A 6,000-nucleotide genomic window follows, 5' to 3' on the forward strand; every position below is an offset into this window, starting at 1 on the left:
CGGGGGGATATGATAGAAACATTTAAATACATAAAGGGAATCAACACATGACGGTAGTCTTAAATCAGAGGGGCAAAGGTTTAAAAACAATATCAGGAAGTATTACTTTACTGAGAGGGTAGTGGATGCATGGAATAGCCTTCCAGCTGAAGTGGTAGAGGTAAACACAGTAAAGGAGTTTAAGCATGCGTGGGATAGGCATAAGGCTATCCTAACTATAAGATAAGGCTAGGGACTAATGAAAGTATTTAGAAAATTGGGCAGACTAGATGGGCTTAATGGTTCTTATATGCCGTCACATTCTATGTTTTTATGTTTATATATATATATATATATATATATATATATATATATATACACACATATGGGTGACGGACCACCTGGCACCCCGACTGGGTACCTTCACCTATCAATGCTTCCTAGCTGATGCTGAGGACCATAAGCACCACAATGGACACCATAAGCACCGTAGACCCCACGAACCGCTGCAGCTTGGTTGGGGTCTCGCCATCCCTTCCCGTCCTGGACCAAACTCCTGAATCCATGGACTCAGTGGGAAGGCCTCTCCTTCAAAAGAGTATAGCTGTGAAGCTCTTATAAGAGCTAGTGGTATAGCTGTATAGCAGGTTCCCTACAATCACGAGACCAGGCTACGTGTTGAGGGTTAAGGAGGAATACCGTTTAATGGTAGTCACACTGGCCTTTTATGCAAGTCCCCATGCAAGGGTGACACCCATATGGACCTTATTGGGGACAAGGACACAAATGTATACACCAATCACAATAAAGTTACAATCTAAGGCACTCCCACACATGGCATACACTCCCTCCCCTCTGCTTGGGAGATAATTAAGTCAGATACTGCATTAACTTAATTATCTCCAGGCAGAAAAAACTAATATTTTATGTAAGACCCCAAAAGTACCCCAAAACACACAATATCCCCACAAATCTTACATCCCCTGATAGGCCTGGTCTGGGTGACCAACATATCCCAAAATCCCAGATCAGGGGTTCAGAAATTCTATGGAAGTCATTTATTTGACCGACCGCAGGCATGGTCACATGCCCAAAACAGTTCCAGAGAATCAGGGCTTGCGGACGGTCTAGTTCGGCAGTTTGCAAACGAACAAACTACCGAACAGAGTCCATGTTCTTACCCTGGGGCTTGTTCCCTTCATACAGACAAATGATCCCATTGAACAGTGCCCTTCTAACATGTATAGAAACGAATGCAGGGGATATGGAAGTCCAGCGGTGTTCGGGAGTTTCTGTTTTTAGTTCCATGAGATTCATGCCCAAAGACCGCTGCCTGCGTTCAGGCGAACAAGATGGTTCTGCCACCTCGTGGTTGTCCATAGGAATTGCGGCCACCCAGACAAACAATTAGAACACTACGGTGAGAAATGTTCCAAGTTGTTAATAGGTGTTAACAAGCTCCAGGGTGGTCTCTGGTTCGTAAGGTTGTTCGGTAAACTAACCATATAGTTTCAATTGCATGAACAGAGCCTGTTATAAGTCCAGTTCGTCCAGTTCGTCACAATATATATAAAAGGTCTGTCCAGAAAGTATCCAGCCATTGTTAATATAACAAGAACGGTTTGCACAACATCTGCAACATTGTTGATGGGTTTGAGGTCAGGGCTCTCTGCAGACCACTCTAGTTTTTTCACACCAAACATATCCAACCATGTCTATATGGACCTTGCTTTGTGCACTTGGGCACAGTCATGCTGGTTTAGAAAAGGGCCTTTCCCAAACTGTTGCCTCAAAGTTGGAAGCATAGCGTTGTTCAAAATCTCTTGGTATACTAAAGCATTAAGATTTCCCTTCACTGTAAGTAAGGTGCCTAGACCAACCAATGAAAAACAGCCCAATACCATTATCCCTCCTCCACAAAACGTTAAAGTTGGCATAATGGAGTCAGGAAGATAATGTTTTCTTGGCAAACACAGACTGCCAAACAGAGAAGTGTGATTTATCAATCCACAGGACACATTTCCACTGCTCCAAAGTTCAGTGGCAACATGCTTTACACTACTCAATCCAATGCTGGACATTGTACTTGGTGTCGTGAGTATTGCATGCAACTGCTTGGCCATGGAAACCCTTTCAATCAAGCTCCGACCACACAGTTTTTGTGCTGATATTAATGCCTGTGGAAGTTTGGAACTCTTCAGCAATGGAATCAAAAGAGAGTTGGCGATATTTACGCACTATGCACCTCAGCACTTAGTTACCTGGCTCTGTGACTTTACGTGGTCTTCCACTTCGTGGCGGATGACCACATAAACAGTTGCTGCTGTTCCTAAATGCTTCCACTTTCCAATAATAATATTTATAGTTGATGGTAAAATATCAGCAGGGATGAAATATCTTAAACTGACTTTTTGCAAAGGTAGTATCCTATCACTGTACCACGCTTGAAATCACTGGCCTATTGTGTTTACAAATGCTTGTAAATGCATATTGCATGGCTAATTGCTTGATTTTATATACTTGTGGCCAGGGCTCGAGTCCTGCAGGAACGCATGGGAACGGTGTTCCTGCACTTTTTCCACAGCAGGAACGCCGTTCGCATTACTAGTCCTGCAGGACCCAGGGCTTGCACAAGCGGCTGCCAGAGCAGGGGGGAGCACAAATCCGAATCCCCTGCCTCTGACTGGGGACTCGGATTTTTAAACTAACCTCTCCCCCTGCAGTCAGTGGAGTCGTCCGGCCTCTCCTGATAATATCAGTAGGAGGGGGCGTGGCTTTCTCTGCTCTTCTCACAGGACCTCTGGGGAGCAGAGGAAGTCACGCCCCCTCCTCCTGACATCATCAGGAGAGGCCGGCTTATTCCACTGACTGCAGGCTGCAGGTTCCAGATACAGTCCCACCCCTCCTGGCCCAAGGTAAGCCTCAGGGAGGGGGGAAGGTACTTTAGGTTTTTTTGTTTGTTTTTTATCCCTTTCCTGAGTCCCTGTCCCCCTCCTCAGTCCCTGTCCCCCTATTTAAGGCCCTGTCCCCCTATTTAAGGCCCTGTCCCCCCTCCTCAATCCCTGTCCCCCTATTGAAGGCCCTGTCCCCCTATTGAAGGCCCTGTCCCCCCTCCTCAGTCCCTGTCCCCCTTTTTTAAGGCCTTGTCCCCCTCCTCAGTCCCTGTCCCCCTATTTAAGGCCCTGTCCCCCTATTTAAGGCCCTGTCCCCCCTCCTCAGTTCCTGCCCCCCTCCTCAGGCCCTGTCTCCCTCCTCAGGCCCTGCCCCCCTCCTCAGTCCCTGTCCCCCCTCCTCAGTCCCTGTCCCCCTCCTCAGTTCCTGCCCCCCCTCCTCAGTTCTTGCCCCCCTCCTCAATCCCTGTCTCCCTCCTTAGTCCCTTTTCCCAGTCCCTGTCCCCCTATTTAAGGCCTTGTCCCCCTCCTCAGTCCCTGTCCCCCTCCTCAGTCCCTGTCCCCCTATTTAAGGCCCTGTCCCCCTCCTCAGTCCCTGTCCCCCTCCTCAGTCCCTGTCCCCCTATTTAAGGCCCTGTCCACCCTCCTCAGTTCCTGCCCCCCTCCTCAGGCCCTGTCTCCCTCCTTAGTCCCTTTCTTCAGGCCCTGTCCCCCTCCTCAGTCCCTGCCCCCCTCCTCAGTCCCTGTCCCTTTCCTCATTCCCTGCCCCCCTCCTCAAGTCCTGTCCCCTTACTCAGTCCCTGTCTCCCTCCTCAGTCCTTGCCCCCTTCCTCAGTCCCTGTCCCTTTCCTCAGTCTCTGTCCCCCTCCTCAAGCCCTGTCCCCTTACTCAGTCCTTGTCTCCCTCCTCAGTCCCTGCTCCCTTCATCAGCCCCTGCCCCCCTCCTCAGCCTCTGTCCCCCTCCTCAGCCCCTGTCCCTTTCCTCAGCCCCTGTCCCTTTCCTCAGCCCATGGCCCCTTCCTCAGCCCATGCCCCCTCCTCCTAAGCTCCTGTCCCTTTTCCTCAGCCCTGCCACCTTACTCAGCCCATGGCCCCTTCCTCAACCCATGCCCCCCCCCTCCTCCTAAGCTCCTGTCCCTTTTTCCACAGCTTACTTAGCCCCTGTCCCCCTCCTCAGCCCCTGTCCCCCTTACTCAGCCCCTGTCCCCCTTACTCAGCCCCTGTCCACCTTACTCAGCCCCTGTCCACCTTACTCAGCCCCTGTCCACCTTACTCAGCCCCTGTCCACCTTACTCAGCCCCTGTCCACCTTACTCAGTCCCTGTCCCTCTTCCTCAGCCCCTGTCCCTCTTCCTCAGCCCCTGTCCCTCTTCCTCAGCCCCTGTCCCTCTTCCTCAGCCCCTGTCCCTCTTCCTCAGGCCCTGTCCCTCTTCCTCAGGCCCTGTCCCTCTTCCTCAGGCCCTGTCCCTCTTCCTCAGCCCCTGTCCCTCTTCCTCAGCCCCTGTCCCTCTTCCTCAGCACCTGTCCCTCTTCCTCAGCCCCTGTCCCACTTCCTCAGCCCCTGTCCCCCTTCCTCAGCCCCTGTCCCCCTTCCTCAGCCCCTGTCCGCCTTCCTCAGCCCCTGTCCCACTTCCTCAGCCCCTGTCCCACTTCCTCAGCCCCTGTCCCACTTCCTCAGCCCCTGTCCCACTTCCTCAGCCCCTGTCCCTCACCTCAGCCTCTGTCCCACTTCCTCAGCCCCTGTCCCACTTCCTCAGCCCCTGTCCCACTTCCTCAGCCCCTGTCCCTCACCTCAGCCCCTGTCCCTCACCTCAGCCCATGCCCCCCTCGTCAGCCCCTGTCCCCCTCCTCAGCCCCTCAGTTCCTGTCCCTTTCCTCAGCCCCTATCCCTTACCTCAGCCCATGCCCCCCCCCCTAAGCTCCTGTACCTCTTCCTCAGCTCCTGTCCCCCTCCTCAGCCCCGTGCCCTTACTCAGCCCCTGCATACAAGCATATCATTTTTTTGGGGGGTGAGGGGGCGGGGAGTGAGGGGGCGGGGAGTGGATCTTGGGTGAGTTCCTGCACTTTTTTACCCAGGACTTGACCCCTGCTTGTGGCAATAAGTCTGATTTATAATACCTGAATTTAATAATTAATAGGTGTGTCGCAAGACATTTGTCCATATAGTGTATATATACAGTTGTGCTCAAAAGGTTGCATACCCTTTGAGAATTAGTAATACAGTACAAGGAAAGGTAAAGGAACTTAACATGTATAGCTTGGAGGAAAGATGAGACAGGGGGGATATGATAGAAACATTTAAATACATAAAGGGAATCAACACAGGAAAGAAGGAGACTATATTTAAAAGAAGAAAAACTACCACAACAAGAGAACATATTCTTAAATTAGAGGGACAAATGTTTACTTTACTGAAAGGGTAGTGGATGCATGGAATAGACTTCCAGCTGAAGTGGTAGAGGTTAACACAGTAAAGGAGTTTAAGTATGCGTGGGATATGCATAAGGCTATCCTAACTATAAGATAAGGCCAGGGACTAATTAAAGTATTTAAAAATTGGGCAGACTAGATGGGCCGAATGGTTCTTATCTGCCGTCACATTCTGTGTTTCTAAATGCACCATTTTTAAAGAAAACATGAGTGAGCAGGTAAAACACATTTTGTTTATTTCTTATGGGATACATATTCTATAACTGTAGGTTATAACAGAATGGCACAATCATAATACAAAAGATGGCAACAAAGAAAAAAATTAAATGACCCCTGTTCAAAAGTCTGCAAACCCTTAGTTCTTAATGCTGTGTATTGTCTGCTTTAGCATCAATGACAGCGCGTATTCTTTTATAATAGTTGTCTATGAGGCCCCTAATTATTGCATGTGGTATAGATGCCCATTCCTCTAGGCAAAATACCTCCAGGTCATGCAAAGTCTTTGGTTGTCTTGCTTGAACCTAATGTTTGAGATCTCCCCAGAATGGCTCGATGATATTAGGGTCAGTAGACTGTGATGGCCACTCCAGAACCTTTACCTTTTTTTGCTGTAACCACTAGAGGGTCAATGTGGCCTTGTACTCAGGGTCAATGTAATTCTGGAAAGTCCAAGAGCGTTCCATGCGTAGCCTTCATGTAGA

Source organism: Pelobates fuscus, chromosome 6 (genome assembly GCF_036172605.1).
Source record: "Pelobates fuscus isolate aPelFus1 chromosome 6, aPelFus1.pri, whole genome shotgun sequence".
In the NCBI taxonomy this organism is placed as follows: domain Eukaryota; kingdom Metazoa; phylum Chordata; class Amphibia; order Anura; family Pelobatidae; genus Pelobates; species Pelobates fuscus.